We start from the raw sequence: 17,499 nt of genomic DNA on the forward strand, positions 1-17,499 counted from the left end.
CATCTGGTGTCGCCCTAACCCCGTCTGGTGTCGCCCTAACCCCGCCTGGTGTGTCCCTGCCCGTGTCTGGTGTCGCCCTAACCCCGTCTGGTGACACCCTAACATCGCCTGGTGTGTCCCTGCCCGTGTCTGGTGTCGCCCTAACCCCGTCTGGTGTCGCCCTAACCGTGTCTGGTGTGTCCCTGCCCGTGTCTGGTGTCACCTTAACTGCATCTGGTGTCGCCCTTAACCCCGTCTGGTGACACCCTAACCGTGTCTGGTGTGTCCCTGCCTGTGTCTGGTGTCGCCCTTAACCCCGTCTGGTGACACCCTAACCGTGTCTGGTGTGTCCCTGCCCATGTCTGGTGTCGCCCTAACCCCGTCTGGTGACACCCTAACATCGCCTGGTGTGTCCCTGCCCGTGTCTGGTGTCGCCCTAATCGCGCCTGGTGTGAGGAATCATCAACCTGGATCATGAGAGCTGGAAACAGAAAACCACAGAAAACAATGGCTGAGAGGAGTTTTTTCACCATTTTATCCACTTGGGTTTTTCCCCAGTGTCTAGTACATTACATAAAACGAAGACCCCAAGCCTCATACAGCGAGACAGAAAAATATCAAAATCACATCCATTGGACGAAAAGAAAAAAATAAGGAAAAGCACAACAAGGAGAACCGTCGCCATCCTGCCTCCAGCGGAGCCGTCCTCCGCTCACTGTCTGCCCTCCGCTCACTGTCCGTCCTCCGCTCACTGTCCGCCGTCCGCTCACTGTCCGCACGGAGCTCACTGTCCGCCGTCCGCTCACTGTCCGCACGGAGCTCACTGTCCGCCGTCCGCTCACTGTCCGCACGGAGCTCACTGTCCGCACGGAGCTCACTGTCCGCCGTCCGCTCACTGTCCGCCGTCCGCTCACTGTCCGCACGGAGCTCACTGTCCGCACGGAGCTCACTGTCCGCACGGAGCTCACTGTCCGCACGGAGCTCACTGTCCGTCCTCCGCTCACTGTCCGCACGGAGCTGCCGCTACCACCAAACCTCACACAGCGCAGTCACAACCAATCATGATAGAAGCAGCCGTAAGCCCCTCCCCTCTCCAGTCCTATCACGTGACCTACGCGTCATCAGTCCTGCTCCATTGTGGCCCGGACCGTCCTGATCCTCGCAGTGCAGTCGGTGGACGCCGTTATCCAGGTGAGTGCTCGGTGCGGCCGCGCGGATCACACACAACCGGTGCTCTCAGGCCACTGACGCCGCAGTGAAGGAGATGCCACCCCGGACAGTGAGGTGGTGCAGAGGCTGCAGGAAGAGGAGGGATCTGCGCCCTCACACCCGGCCGGGAGGAAATAACACCGATACTCCGGAATATTCTGTCACCCTCATCGCTGCTGTGCAAATATCACCCCTCAGTAGTAGTGGTGCAGCCCTGGTGACGTCACACAGCTGCCCCCCAGCTATCACCGCAGAGGCCCCAGCACTGCTCCCCCGCCTGGTGATGCGGAGAACTGCCCCCCAGTGATTTCTGCCCCCCCAGTGATTTCTGCCCCCCAGTGATTTCTGCCCCCCCAGTGATTTCTGCCCCCCCAGTGATTTCTGCCCCCCCAGTGATTTCTGCCCCCCCCAGTGATTTCTGCCCCCCCAGTGATTTCTGCCCCCCCAGTGATTTCTGCCCCCCCAGTGATTTCTGCCCCCCCAGTGATTTCTGCCCCCCAGTGATTTCTGCCCCCCCAGTGACACCTGCCCCCCCAGTGATTTCTGCCCCCCCAGTGATTTCTGCCCCCCCAGTGATTTCTGCCCCCCAGTGATTTCTGCCCCCCCAGTGACACCTGCCCCCAATATACAGCTGTATAGAATGTTTTCTGTGTGCAGCAGCAGGGATAAACTGTATGTAATATACTGAGTGTGTGTATACGGGGTCTCACAGAAGGGAGCACACCCCCTGACATCTTTGTAACTGTTTTATTCTCTTTTTATGGGACAACACTGAAGATCTGACTGTGAGACAATGTACAGTAGTCAGTGTACGGCTGGTATAACAGGGTGAACCCCGCCACTAATGTCTAACCCGCTGGCAACTAAAGTGAGTTCTCCCCTAAGTGAAAAAGGCCAAAGTGTGCCCAATTAGCCATGTCCCCTCATGGGTGTCATGTGACTCGTTAGTGTTACCAGGGGCGTAACATTGGGTGTTATTGCTCTCATACCGGTCACCGGCTCCTCATGGCAAAGAGCTCTGAGGATCTGGAAAAAAAGAATTGTTGCTCTACTGTAAGAAGATCACCGACAGCCTGACACTGCGTTGCTGCCTGCCACCGCCACTCGGGTCCTGTCCTGTTGCTGCCTGCCACCGCCACTCGGGTCCTGTCCTGTTGCTGCCTGCCACCGCCGCTCGGCTCTAGTCCGGTTGCCGCCGCCGCTCGGCTCTAGTCCGGTTGCCGCCGCCGCTCGGCTCTAGTCCGGTTGCCGCCGCCGCTCGGCTCTAGTCCGGTTGCCGCCGCCGCTCGGCTCTAGTCCGGTTGCCGCCGCCGCTCGGCTCTAGTCCGGTTGCCGCCGCCGCTCGGCTCTAGTCCGGTTGCCGCCGCCGCTCGGCTCTAGTCCGGTTGCCGCCGCCGCTCGGCTCTAGTCCGGTTGCCGCCGACGCTCGGCTCCAGTCCGGTTGCCGCCGACGCTCGGCTCTAGTCCGGTTGCTGCCTGTGTTTCACAGTAGCAGCAAAGCCTGAGATTTCATAAATCTCATGCACACACCTTTTGGGTTTTTTTCCCTGACAGTTTTGTCAAAGAATTGAGTTTTTGCAAAATACAGCATATCACTTCTTTCAACATTTTTACTAGGATCAGGTTTTGCTGCGTTTTTCGTGACACAACCTGATACTTTAGTGCATTAAAAAATTAATCTGATTCAACTTCATCAGCATGCACAAGAGACTAATGTGCCTGGACAAAAACACAGCAAAAACTAAGAAAAACCTGCTCTTTGCAAGCGGCTTAAAGGGAACCTGTCACCCCCAAAATCGAGGGTGAGCTAAGCCCACCAGCATCAGGGGCTTATCTATAGCATTCAGTAATGCTGTAGCTAAGCCCCCCTGATGTATCCTAAAAGATAAGAAAAAGAGGTCAGATTATACTCACCCAGGGGCAGTCACGGTACGATAGGTGTTGCGGTCCGGTCCGGCGCCTCCTATCTTCATCAGATGACGTCCTCTTCTGGTCTTCACGCTCCGGCGCAGGCGTACTTTGTCCTGTTGAGGGCAGAGCAAAGTACTGCAGTGTGCAGGCGCTGGGCCTCTCTGACCTTTCCCCACGCCTGCGCACTGCAGTACTTTGCTCTGCCCTCAACAGGGCAGACAAAGTACGCCTGCGCCGGAGCCGCAGCATGAAGACCAGAAGAGGACGTCATCCTATGAAGATGGGAGGTCCCGGACCGCGAAGCCCACTGGATCGGACCGCCCGCCCAGGTGAGTATAATCTAACCTCTTTTTCTCCTCTTTTAGGATACATCAGGGGCTTATCTACAGCATTACAGAATGCTGATGCCGGTGGGCTTAGCTCACCCTTGATTTTGGGGGTGACAGGTTCCCTTTAAACTTTGCATAACAAAAACTAGGGAAACAGAAATCCAAACCTACAGGGCTCTGTGTAAAAAATGATTGCCCCCTAAACCTAATAACTGGTCAGACCACCCTTATCAGCAACAACTGCATTTGTGATAACTGGCAATGAGGCTTTTACAACGCTCTGGAGGAATTTTGGCCGCTCATCTCTGCAGAATTGTTTTAATTCAGCCACATTGGAGGTTTCCGAACATGAACCGCCTTTTTAGTCCATCCCACAGCATCTCAATTGTTTTAAGGTCAGCACTTTGACTAGGCCACTCCAAAGTCTTAATTTTGTCTCCCTTAAACCATTCAGAGGTGGAATTGCTGGTGTGATTTGGATCATTGTCCTGCTGCCTAACTCTAGTTTGCTTATGCTTGAAGTCACGGACAGATGGCCGGACATTCTCATCACTTTTTCAGACAGGACCCTGTAGGTTTGGATTTTTTTTCCCTTAATAATAAAGATCTCCATTTATAAACTGCATTGTGTGATTATTGTGTTTTGTCTAATATTTACATTTGTTTGGTGATTGGAAACAAGTGTGACAAACATGGGAAAGAATAGAAAATCAGGAAGGGGCAAGCATTTTTTCACACAACTGTGAATATACAGGAGCTTCTCACAAAATTAGAATATCATCAAAAAGTGAGTTTATTTCAGTTCAATTAAAAAAAAAAGTGAATCTCCTATATTTTATAGAGTCATTACACACAGAGTGATCTATTTCACGTGTTTATTTCTGTTAACGTTGATGATTACGGCTTACAGCCAATGAAAACCCAAAAGTCATTATCTCAGTAAATTAGAATAATTAACAAAAAAACACCTGTGAAGGCTCCTAAGTGTTCATATACAGTAGGTCAATAGTCTGTTTCAGTAGCTCCACAATCATGGGGAAGACTGCTGACCTGACAGATGTCCAGAAGGCGTCATTGACACACTCCACAAGGAGGGGAAGCCACAACATTTTATTGCTAAAGAAGCCGGCTGTTCAGAGTGCTGTATCCAAGCATATTAATGGTAAGTGGAGTGGAAGGAAAAAGTGTGGTATAAAAAGGTGCACAAGCAACCGGAATAACCGCAGCCTGGAAAAGATTAAGAAAGGCCATTAAAAAAATTTGTGGGAGATTCACAAGGAGCGGACTGCTGCTGGAGTCATTGCTTCACCACACACAGACGTGTCCAGGACATGGGCTACAAGTGTCACATTCCTTGTGTCAACCGCTCATGACCAATAGACAACGCCAGAAGCGTCTTACCTGGGCCAAGGAGACAAAGAACTGGACTGTGGTCAGTGGTCCAAGGTGTTGTGTTCAGATGAAAGTAATTTTTGCATTTCATTTGGAGATCAAGGTCCCAGAGTCTGGAGGAAGAGTGGAGAGGCCACAATCCAAGCTGCTGGAGGTCTAGTGTGAAGTCTCCACAATCAGTGATGGTTTGGGGAGCCATGTCATCTGCTGGTGTAGGTCCACTGTGTTTTATCAAGACCAAAGTCAGCGCAGCCGTCTACCAGGACATTTTAGAGCACTTCATGCTTCTGCTGACAAGCTTTTTGGAGATGGAAATGTTATTCTCCAGCAGGACTTGGCCCCTGTCCACACTACCAAAAGTACCAATACCTGGTGTAAAAACAACAGTATCACTGGGCTTGATTGGCAGCAAACTCGCCTGACCTTAACCCCATAGAGAATCTATGGAGAATTGTCAAGAGGAAGATGAGACACCAGACCCAGCAATGCAGACGAGCTAAAGGCTGCTATCAAAGCAACCTGGGCTTCCATAACCCCTCAGCAGTGCCACAGGCTGATCGCCTCCATGCCACGCCACATTGATGCAAAAGGAGCCCTGACCAAGTATTGAGTGCATTTACTGAACGTACATGTGATAACATCAAAGACAGTTTTGGTGAACAACCCCCAGAGCCCTTCCTCTGAACTACCCAGCCCTCCTCTTCCAAAACCAACTTCTCCACCAATACAGAAGATCGATTCTCCACTCTACTCTCAAGATCGCATCTCACCACCTGTGCACTTGACCCGATCCCTTCCCACTTCATCCCAAACCTCACCACAGTCTTCATCCCAACTCTAACCCATCTCTTCAACTTATCACTAACAACTGGTGTTTTCCCCCTCAAGCTTTAAACATGCCTCAATCACAACTATCCTCAAAAAGCCCTCTCTTGACCCATCCTCTGTATCTAGCTATCGCCCTATATCACTTCTCCCTTATGCCTCAAAACTACTGGAACAACAGGTCCATCTTGATCTGTCCTCCCATCTCTCTTCCTGCTCCCTCTTTGACCGCTTACAATCTGGCTTCCGGTCACACCACTCCACTGAAACTGCCCTAACTAAGGTCACCAATGACCTATTAACCGCCAAGAGCAAGTGACTCTACTCTGTCCTCCTCCTCCTGGACCTGTCCTTTGGCACAGTGGACCATTTCCTACTATCGGGCTATTTGCACACGTTGTGGATTTTGATGCAGATCTGCAGCGTTTTTGGATGCGCGGAATTGCATTAAATCCGCAGTGTAGTGCACAAGCAATGTTATTCTATGTGAAATGAAGAATTGTTGTGCACATGTTGCGGAAAATAAAACTCTGCAAATCTGTGTGGATTTTTCCACAGCATGTCAATTCTTTTTGCGGATCTGCAGCGTTTCTGCACCCATTGACTTCCATTGAGTCAGGCACATCCGCAGCAAAACTGCATGTGTAAAAAAGATCTGCGGATGTGGGTGTGAAAAAAGCTGCAGATCGGGAGGAGGGAAGTATGTGGGCGGAGACTATGTCTGTCTCGTGGGTCTGCGTGTCTGTGTGTGCGCGTGTCTGTGTGTGTCGTGGGTCTGCGTGTCTGTGTCGTGGGTCTGCGTGTCTGTGTCGTGGGTCTGCGTCTGTGTGTGCGCGTGTCTGTGTAGGCATCCATTGTCTAATGGGACTACTCCCATTCGGCAATGAATGCTCAGTGACAGCGTTGCATGTGTTCAGTAGTAAAAAAAGGAAAATAAAACAAAAATAAAAAAACATACAGCAGACATACATTAGACAGTACATCCTCACCAATCACCTAGTCCCTGAAGCCCTCGATCTAATAAAAATAACATAATAAACCAACCTATACTTAACTTTCCACCATAGTCCAGTTATTAACGAGGGTCCCACAACGATCTACCGTGTAGAACAGTGACATCGGGCGATGTCAGCACTCTAGAGGGCCTCCGCGATGAACTGACAGTGGAGGTAATCCTCCGCGATGTATCCCTCCTCCGCTGCCGGGACAGAGGTCACCCAAGTTAATTCTCTCACCGGTAACGTTGTGTGAGAAAACTCCCACGCAGCATTGCCGTAAAGTGAGCCTGAACTCGGGTAACCTCTTTAGCAATGCACTGCAGGAGCCATTATCTCCTGTCAGTGCATCGTGGGAGGCCCTGTAGAGCAGTCACATCTCCCGATGTCACTGTTCTATAGGGGAGATCATCTTGGGACACTCGTTATTAATTGGACTGCGTCAGAACAGGGAGTATACGGTTGGTTTATTATTTTTTGCAGGTGATCGAGGGCTTCGGGGAATTAGGCGTGGTTGTAAGTATGGTGAAATTAAGAATATTAAAATAGTTTTTTTGGCTGTGTCTTTAACTCTATCACTACTACAGGATTAGTAATAGGTGTCTTATTGACGCCTCTCCATTACTAACCGGGCTTACATACTGACATTAACACCCCCTATTACCCCATATCCCACCGCTACAGGGCAGTGGGAAGAGAGAGGCTAAGTGCCGGAATTGGCGCTTCTTACAGATACGCCATTTCTGGGGCGGCTGGGGTCTGCTATTTATAGCCGGGGGGCAATATCCATGGCCCCTCTCTAGGCTATGAATATCAGCCCGCAGCTGTCTGCCTAGCCTTTCTGGCTAATAAAAGGGGGACCCCTAGTTTAAAAGCCAGTAAAGGCTAAATATACAGCTGCGGGCTGAGATTCATAGCCTGGGAAGATCCATGGGTATTACCCCCTTCCCTGGCTAGAAACATTGGCCCCCAGCTGTTGGCTTTCCCTCTCTGGCACAGAAAATTGCATGTGGGCCCATGCCATTTTTTTCCTTTTTTTTTTTTTTTTTTTTTTTTTTAACCCCTTCATGACCCAGCCTATTTTGGCCTTAATGACCTTGCCGTTTTTTGCAATTCTGACCAGTGTCCCTTTATGAGGTAATAACTCAGGAACGCTTCAACGGATCCTAGCGATTCTGAGATTGTTTTTTCGTGACATATTGGGCTTCATGTTAGTGGTAAATTTAGGTCGATAATTTTTGAGTTTATTTGTGAAAAAAACGGAAATGTGGCAAAAAATTTGAAAATTTCGCAATTTTCACATTTTGAATTTTTATTCTGTTAAACCAGAGAGTTATGTGACACAAAATAGTTAATAAATAACGTTTCCCACATGTCTACTTTACATCAGCACAATTTTGGAAACAATTTTTTTTTTTGCTAGGAAGTTATAAGGGTTAAAATTTGACCAGTGATTTCTCATTTTTACAACAAAATTTACAAAACCATTTTTTTTAGGGACCACCTCACATTTGAAGTCATTTTGAGGGTTCTATATGGCTGAAAATACCCAAAAGTGACACCATTCTAAAAACTGCACCCCTCAAGGTGCTCAAAACCACATTCAAGAAGTTTATTAACCCTTCAGGTGTTTCACAGCAGCAGAAGCAACATGGAAGTAAAAAATGAACATTTAACTTTTTAGTCACAAAAATGATCTTTTAGCAACAATTTTTTTATTTTCCCAAGGGTAAAAGGAGAAACTGGACCAGGGACGTTGTTGTCCAATTTGTCCTGAGTACGCTGATACCTCATATGTGGGGGTAAACCACTGTTTGGGCGCACGGCAGGGCTCGGAAGGGAAGGAGCGCCATTTGACTTTTTTAATGAAAAATTGGCTCCAATCTTTAGCGGACACCATGTCGCGTTTGGAGAGCCCCCGTGTGCCTAAACATTGGAGCTCCTCCACAAGTGACCCCATTTTGGAAACTAGACCCCCCAAGGAACTCATCCAGAGGCATAGTGAGCACTTTAAACCCCCAGGTGCTTCACAAATTGATCCGCAAAAATGAAAAAGTACTTTTTTTTTCACACAAAATTTCTTTTAGCCTCAATTCTTTCATTTTCACATGGGCAACAGGATAAAATGGATCCTAAAATTTGTTGGGCAATTTCTCCTGAGTATGCCGATACCTCATATGTGGGGGTAAACCACTGTTTGGGTGCACGGCAAGGCTCGGAAGGGGAGGCGTGCCATTTGACTTTTTGAATGGAAAATTAGCTCCAATCGTTAGCGGACACCATGTCGCGTTTGGAGAGCCCCTGTGTGCCTAAACATTGGAGCTCCCCTACAAGTGACCCCATTTTGGAAACTAGACCCCCCAAGAAACTTATCTAGATGCATAGTGAGCACTTATAACCCCCAGGTGCTTCACAGAAGTTTATAACGCAGAGCCGTGAAAATAAAAAAATAATTTTTCTTTCCTCAAAAATGATTTTTAGCCCAGAATTTTTTATTTTCCCAAGGGTAATAGGAGAAATTGGACCCCAAATGTTTTTGTCCAGTTTGTTCTGAGTACGATGATACCCCATATGTGGGGGTAAACCACTGTTTGGGCGCACGGCAGGGCTCGGAAGGGAAGGCACGCCATTTGGCTTTTTGAATGGAAAATTAGCTCCAATCATTAGCGGACACCATGTCGCGTTTGGAGAGCCCCTGTGTGCCTAAACATTGGAGCTCCCGCACAAGTGACCCCATTTTTGAAACTAGACCTCCCAAGGAACTGATCTAGATGTGTGGTGAGCACTTTGAACCCCCAAGTGCTTCACAGAAGTTTATAACGCAGAGCCATGAAAATAAAAATTAATTTTTCTTTTCTCAAAAATGATTTTTTAGCCCACAATTTTTTATTTTCCCAAGGGTAACAGGAGAAATTGGACCCCAAAAGTTGTTGTCCAGTTTCTCCTGAGTACGCTGATACCCCATATGTGGGGGTAAACCACTGTTTTGGCACACGTCAGGGTTCGGAAGGGAAGTAGTGACGTTTTGAAATGCAGACTTTGATGGAATGCTCTGCGGGCGTCAGGTTGCGTTTGCAGAGCCCCTGATGTGCCTAAACAGTAGGAACTCCCCACAATTGACTCCATTTTGGAAACTAGACCCCCAAGGGAACTTATCTAGATGTGTAGTGAGCACTTTGAACCCCCAAGTGCTTCACAGAAGTTTATAACGCAGAGCCGTGAAAATAAAAAATGTGTTTCCTTTCCTCAAAAATATTTTTTTAGCCCAGAATTTTTTTATTTTTGCAAGAGTAACAGGAGAAATTGGACCCCAAAAGTTGTTGTCCAGTTTCTCCTGAGTACGCTGATACCCCATATGTGGGGGTAAACCACTGTTTTGGCACACGTCGGGGTTCGGAAGGGAAGTAGTGACGTTTTGAAATGCAGACTTTGATGGAATGCTCTGCGGGCGTCAGGTTGCGTTTGCAGAGCCCCTGATATGCCTAAACAGTAGAAACCCCCCACAAGTGACCCCATTTTGGAAACTAGACCCCCCAAGGAACTATCTAGATGTGTGGTGAGCACGTTCAACCCCCAAGTGCTTCACAGAAGTTTACAACGCAGAGCCGTGAAAATAAAAAATCATTTTTCTTTCCTCAAAAAAGATGTTTTAGCAAGCAATTTTTTATTTTCACAAGGGTAACAGGAGAATTTGGACCCCAATATTTGTTGCCCAGTTTGTTGTGAGTACGCTGATACCCCATATGTGGGGGTAAACCACTGTTTGGGCACACGTCAGGGCTCGGAAGGGAAGTAGTGACATTTGAAATGCAGACTTTGATGGAATGGTCTGCGGGCGTCACATTGCATTTGCAGAGCCCCTGATGTACCTAAACAGTAGAAACACCCCACAAGTGACCCCATTTTGGAAACTAGACCCCCGAAGGAACTTATCTAGATGTGTGGTGAGCACTTTCAACCCCCAAGTGCTTCACAGAAGTTTATAACGCAGAGCCGTGAAAATAAAAAATAATTGTTCTTTCCTCAAAAATTATGTTTTAGCAAGTAATTTTTTATTTTTGCAAGGGTAACAGGAGAAATTAGACCCCAGCAGTTGTTGCCCAGTTTGTCCTGAGTACGCTGGTACCCCAAATGTGGGGGTAAACCACTGTTTGGGCGCACGTCGGGGCTTGGAAGGGCGGGAGCACCATTTGACTTTTTGAACGCAAGATTGGCTGGAATCAATAGTGGCGCCATGTTGCGTTTGGAGACCCCTGATGTGCCTAAACAGTGGAAACCCCTCAATTCTAACTTCAACACTAACCCCAACACACCCCTAATCCTAATCCCAACTGTAGCCATAACCCTAATCACAACCTTAACCCCAACACACCCCTAACCACAACCCTAACCGCAACACACCCGTAACCCTAATTCCAACCCTAATCCTAACCCTAATCCCAACCGTAACCCTAATCCCAACCCTAACCACAACTGTAACCCCAACACACCCCTAACCCTATCCGTAACCCTAACCACAAGCCTAATCTTAACCCTATTTCAAACCCTAGCCCTAATTCCAACCCTAACTCTAATTCCAACCCTAACCCTAAGGCTATGTGCCCACGTTGCGGATTCGTGTGAGATTTTTCCTCATGATTTTTGAAAAATCTGCAGGTAAAAGGCACTGCGTTTTACCTGCGGATTTACAGCAGATTTCCAGTGTTTTTTTGTGCAGATTTCACCTGCGGATTCCTATTGAGGAACAGGTGTAATACGCTGCGGAATCCGCACAAAGAATTGACATGCTGCGGAAAATACAACGCAGCGTTTCTGCACGGAATTTTCCGCACCATGGGCACAGCGGATTTGGTTTTCCTTAGGTGTACATGGTACTGTAAACCTGATGGAAAACTGCTTCGAATTCGCAGCGGCCAATCCGCTGCGGATCCGCGGCCAATCCGCTGCGGATCCGCGGCCAATCCGCTGCGGATCCGCGGCCAATCCGCTGCGGATCCGCGGCCAATCCGCTGCGGATCCGCTGCCGATCCGCTGCGGATCCGCTGCCGATCCGCTGCGGATCCGCTGCCGATCCGCTGCGGATCCGCTGCCGATCCGCTGCCGATCCGCTGCGGATCCGCGGCCGATCCGCTGCCGATCCGCTGCGGATCCGCTGCCGATCCGCGGCCGATCCGCTGCGGATCCGCGGCCGATCCGCTCTGTGTGCACATGCCATAACCCTACCCGTAACCCTAACCCTACCCCTAGTTCTAACCCTAGTTCTAACCCTAACCCTAGTGGAAAAAGAAAAAAAAATATTTTCTTTATTTTATTATTGTCCCTACCTATGGGGGTGATAAAGGGGGGGGTTTATTTATTATTTTTTTATTTTGATCGCTGTGATAGAACCTACCACAGCGATCAAAATGTACCTCTAATGAATCTGCCGGCCGGCGGGCGCACTGAGCATGCGCCCGCCATTTTGGAAGATGGCGGCGCCCATGATGGAGGCGGACGGGGACCGGGAGCCTCGGTAAGTATAAGGGGGGGGAGATCGGGGCACGGGGGGGGGCGTCGGAGCACGGGGGGGTGACATAGGAGCAGGGGGGGAGCGGGCAGGAGGACGGGGGAGCGGACAGCAGGACGGGGGAGCCGGCAGGCGGACGGAGGGGACCGGACCCTATAACGGAGCACTGGGGGGGCGATCGGTGGGGTGGGGGGGGTCACATTAGTGTTTCCAGCCATGGCCGATGATATTGCAGCATCGGCCATGGCTGGATTGTAATATTTCACCAGTTTTTTAGGTGAAATATTACAAATCGCTCTGATTGGCAGTTTCACTTTCAACAGCCAATCAGAGCGATCGTAGCCACGGGGGGGTGAAGCCACCCCCCCTGGGCTGAAGTACCACTCCCCCTCTCCCTGCAGATCGGGTAAAATAGGAGTTAACCCCTTCACCCGATCTGCAGGGACGCGATCATTCCATGACGCCACATAGGCGTCATGGGTCGGATTGGCACGGGTTTTCATGACGCCTATGTGGCGTCATGGGTCGGGAAGGGGTTAATGAAAGGTATTGCATGCAGATTTTGTGTGTGTCTTTTAACTATTTATGTACCATTTTATTAGGTTCATTACTAAACATCGGCCTTGGTATTATCTATTATCTTTCTCCTATCATCTTTCTCGTGTGTGTGTGTGTGTAAAAACATTATTCTTCAATGGAGTATGTATCATAAGAGGTTGGACAAAGAAATTACATCACAATTCTTTAGTTTTTTTGTTAAATGATAGATTTTTATTTAGGTTTCAAAAACGCACAAAAAATGCATCAAAACCACAGCAAAAACGTGTTAAAAAGACGCTGATTTTTACCTGCATTTTCTGCCAAGAGATTCAGATTTTGTGCAGAAAATTCTGCAGACGAATCTGCAACGTGTGCACATAGCCTTACACACCCTCTCATCCCTTGGCATCACAGACTTGGCCCTATCCTAGATCTCGTCATACCTAACAGACCGGACATTCAGCGTCTCCCACTCACTCACCACCTCCTCACCTTGCCCCCTATCTGTCGGAGTCCCGCAAGGTTCACTCCTTGGGCCCCTGCTCTTCTCCATTTACACCTTTGGCCTGGGACAGCTCATAGAATCTCATGGCTTTCAGTATCACCTCTATGCTGATGACACACAGATCTACATCTCTGGACCAGATATCACCTCCCTACTAACCAGAATCCCTCAATGTCTGTCCGCTATATCATCCTCCGCTAGATTTCTAAAACTTAACATGGACAAAACAGAATTCATCATCTTTCCCCCATCTCACCCCCAATGAACCTATCCATTACAGTAAATGGCTGCCCACTCTCCCCAGTCCCACAAGCTCGCTGCCTCGGGGTTATCCTTGACGCTGATCTCTCCTTCAAACCACATATCCAAGCCCTTTCCACTTCCTGTCGACTTCACCTCAAAAATATTTCACAAATCCGTACATTCCTCAACCAAGAATCTGCAAAAACCCTAGTCCATGCCCTCATCATCTCTCGCCTTGACTACTGCAACCTCCTGCTCTGTGGCCTCCCCTCGAACACTCTCGCACCCCTCCAATCTATTCTAAACTCTGCTGCCCGACTAATCCACCTGTCCCCCCGCTATTCCCCGGCCTCTCCCCTCTGTCAATCCCTTCACTGGCTCCTCATTGCCCAGAGACTCCAGTACAAAACCCTAACCATGACGTACAAAGCCATCCACAACCTGTCTCCTCCTTACATCTGTGACCTCGTCTCCCGGTACTTTCCTACACGCAACCTCCGATCCTCACAAGATCTCCTTCTCTACTCCTCATCTCCTCTTCCCACAATCGTATACAAGATTTCTCTCGCGTACCCCCCCTAATCTGGAACCCTCTACCACAACACATCAGACTCTCGCCTACCATCGAAACCTTCAAAAAGAATCTGAAGACCCACCTCTTCCGACAAGCCTACAACCTGCAGTAACCACCTATCAACCAAACCGCTGCAAGACCAGCTCTATCCTCACCTACTGTATTCTCACCCATCCCTTGTAGATTGTGAGCCCTCGCGGGCAGGGTCCTCTCTCCTCCTGTACCAGTTATGACTTGTATTGTTTAAGATTATTGTACCTGTTTTTATTATGTATACCCCTCCTCACAATGAAAAGCGCCATGGAATAAATGGCTATAATAATAATACATTTCAGTAGGACAAAGTTTCGGATTTTAAAATCATTTTTCAAGCTGGTGTTATAAAGTATTCTAATTTACTGAGATAATGACTATTGGGGTTTCATTGGCTGTAAGCCATAATCATCGACATTAACAGAAATAAACACGTGAAATAGATCACTCTGTGTGTAATGACGCTATATAATGTGAGTTTATTTTATTTCACTTTTGTATTTAAGAACTGAAACAAATTAACTTTGATATTCTAATTTTGTTAGAAGCACGTGTGTGTGTGTGTGTGTGTGTGTGTGTGTGTGTGTGTATATCTATCTATATACAGTTAGGTCCATATATATTTGGACAGAGACAACATTTTTCTCATTTTGGTTATAGCCATTACCACAATTTAATTTTAAACAAAACAATTCAGATGCAGTTGAAGTTCAGACTTTTAGCTTTCATTTGAGGGTATCCATATTAAAATTGGATGAAGAGTTTAGGAGTTTCAGCTCCTTAACCTGTGCCACCCTGTTTTTTAAAGGGACCAAAAGTAATTGGACAATTGACTCCAAGGCTATTTCATGAACAGGTGTGGGCAATCCCTTCATTATGTCATTCTCAACTAAAGGCCCCGTCTCACATAGCGATTTACCAACGATCACGACCAGCGATACGACCTGGCCATGATCGTTGGTAAGTCGTTGTGTGGTCGCTGGGGAGCTGTCACACAGACAGCTCTTTCCAGCGACAAACGATCAGGGGAACGACTTCGGCATCGTTGAAACTGTCTTCAACGATGCCGAAGTCCCCCTGCAGCACCCGGGTAACCAGGGTAAACATCGGGTTACTAAGCGCAGGGCCGCGCTTAGTAACCCGATGTTTACCCTGGTTACCAAAAAAAAACAAACAGTACATACTCGCCTTTCGGTGTCCGTCAGGTCCCTTGCCGTCTGCTTCCTGCTCTGACTGAGCCGCCGTACAGTGAGAGCAGAGCGCAGCGGTGACGTCACTGCTGCGCTCTCACTTCTCACTGTACGGCCGGCAGTCAGTGAGAGCAGGAAGCAGCCGGCAAGGGACCTGACGGACACCGAAAGGCGAGTATGTACTGTTTGTTTTTTTTGGTAACCAGGGTAAACATCGGGTTACTAAGCGCGGCCCTGCGCTTAGTAACCCGATGTTTACCAGTGAAGACATCGCTGAATCCGTGTCACACACAACGATTCAGCGATGTCAGCGGGGCCTCAACGATCAAAAAACGGTCCAGGCCATTCTGACACGACCAGCGATCTCGCAGCAGGGGCCTGATCGCTGGTACGTGTCACACATAGCGAGATCGCTACTGAGGTCGCTGTTGCGTCACAAAACTTGTGACTCAGCAGCGATCTCGCTATGTGAGACGGGGCCTTAAGCAGATAAAAGGCCTGGAGTTGATTTGAGGTGTGGTGCTGGCAATTGGAAGGTTTTCCTATGAAGTAAACATGCGGTCAAAAGTGCTCTCCATGAAGGTGAAACAAGCCATCCTTAAGCTGTGAAAACAGAGAAAAAACCCATCTGAGAAATTGCTACAATATTAGGAGTGGCAAAATCTACAGTTTGGTACATCCTGAGAAGGAAAGAAAGCACTGGTGAACTCATGAATGCAAAAAGACCTGGGCGCCCACGGAAGACAACAGTGGTGGATGATCGCAGAATAATCTCCATGGTGAAGAGAAACCCCTTCACAACAGCCAACCAAGTGACCAACACTCCCCAGGAGGTCGGCGTATCAATATCCAAATCTACCATAAAGAGAAGACTGCATGAAAGTAACTACAGAGGGTTCACTGCACGGTGCAGCCACTCATAAGTGTCAAGAATAAAAAGGCTAAAAACATCTAAAAAAGCCGACACAGTTCTGGAAGAACATTCTGTGGACAGATGAAACCAAGATCAACCTCTACCAGAATGATGGAAAGAGAAAAGTATGGCGAAGGCGTGGTACAGCTCATGATCCAAAGCATACCACATCATCTGTAAAACACGGCGGAGGCAGTGTGGTGGCTTGGGCATGCATGGCTGCCAGTGGCACTGGGTCACTAGTGTTTATTGATGATGTGACACAGGAATGAATTCTGAGGTATTCAGAGCCGCCATACTGTGTGCTCAGATCCAGCCAAATGCAGCCAAACTGATTGGTCATCGTTTCATACTACAGATGGACAATGACCCAAAACATAAAGCCAAAGCAACCCAGGAGTTTATTAAAGCAAAGAAGTGGAATATTCCTGAATGGCCAAGTCAGTCACCTGATCTCAACCCAATTGAGCAGCATTTCACTTGTTAAAGACTAAACTTCAGACAGAAAGGCCACAAACAAACAGCAACTGAAAACCACCGCAGTGAAGGCCTGGAGAGCATCAAAAAGGAGGAAACACAGCGTCTGGTGATGTCCATGAGTTCAAGACTTCAGGCCGTCATTGCCAACAAAGGGTTTTTAACCAAGTACTAGAAATTAACATTTTATTTAAAATTATTGAATCTGTCCAATTACTTTTGGTCCCTTTAAAAACAGGGTGGCACATGTTAAGGAGCTGAAACTCCTAAACCCTTCATCCAATTTTAATGTGGATACCCTCAAATGAAAGCTGAAAGTCTGAACTTCAACTGCATCTGAATTGTTTTGTTTAAAATTCATTGTGGTAATGTCTATAACCAAAATGAGAAAAATGTTGTCTCTGTCCAAATATATATGGACCTAACTATATATATATATCACACACACAGTACAGACCAAAAGTTTGGACACACCTCATTTGAAGATTTTTCTGTATTTTCATGACTATGAAAATTTTACATTCACACTGAAGGCTTCAAAACTATGAATTAACACTAGTGATGAGCGAACATACCGTATTTTTTGGCATATAAGACGCTCTTTTTCCCCAAAAAAATTGTGAGGAAAATGGGGGGTGCGTCTTATATTCGGAACGCAGGCTTACCGGCATTGTGGCGGCGACAGAGGTGCGGGCATGATGTGGCGCGGTGAGCTGTATGGCGTGAGCAGGTCCCATCCATATTTGAGGTGAATCCGTGGCCCGGTATTGATGGAGAGCAGCAGCGCTGGTGAGTTACGGTATTTTCCGGTGGCGGCGGCCATCTTGCTGAGGCCGCGCGTGCGCAGATTCACTACTCTGCGTCCCAGGGCTTCAGGA

The 17,499-nt window shown here is 48.1% G+C and overlaps 1 protein-coding gene across 1 annotated transcript in view; it reads left to right on the forward strand.

Moving 5' to 3' along the window:
• Positions 1–1,050: 1,050 nt before the first annotated feature.
• The window catches only part of LOC143781367 (uncharacterized), a 28,085-nt gene continuing 11,636 nt past the window's right edge, over positions 1,051–17,499 (forward strand). Inside the window, exon 1 of the mRNA XM_077267938.1 lies at positions 1,051–1,170. The gene's annotated coding sequence lies outside the window, so the exon portion shown is untranslated. The remainder of the gene's footprint in view (positions 1,171–17,499) is intronic.

The sequence above is a fragment of the Ranitomeya variabilis genome, chromosome 6 (genome assembly GCF_051348905.1).
Source record: "Ranitomeya variabilis isolate aRanVar5 chromosome 6, aRanVar5.hap1, whole genome shotgun sequence".
In the NCBI taxonomy this organism is placed as follows: domain Eukaryota; kingdom Metazoa; phylum Chordata; class Amphibia; order Anura; family Dendrobatidae; genus Ranitomeya; species Ranitomeya variabilis.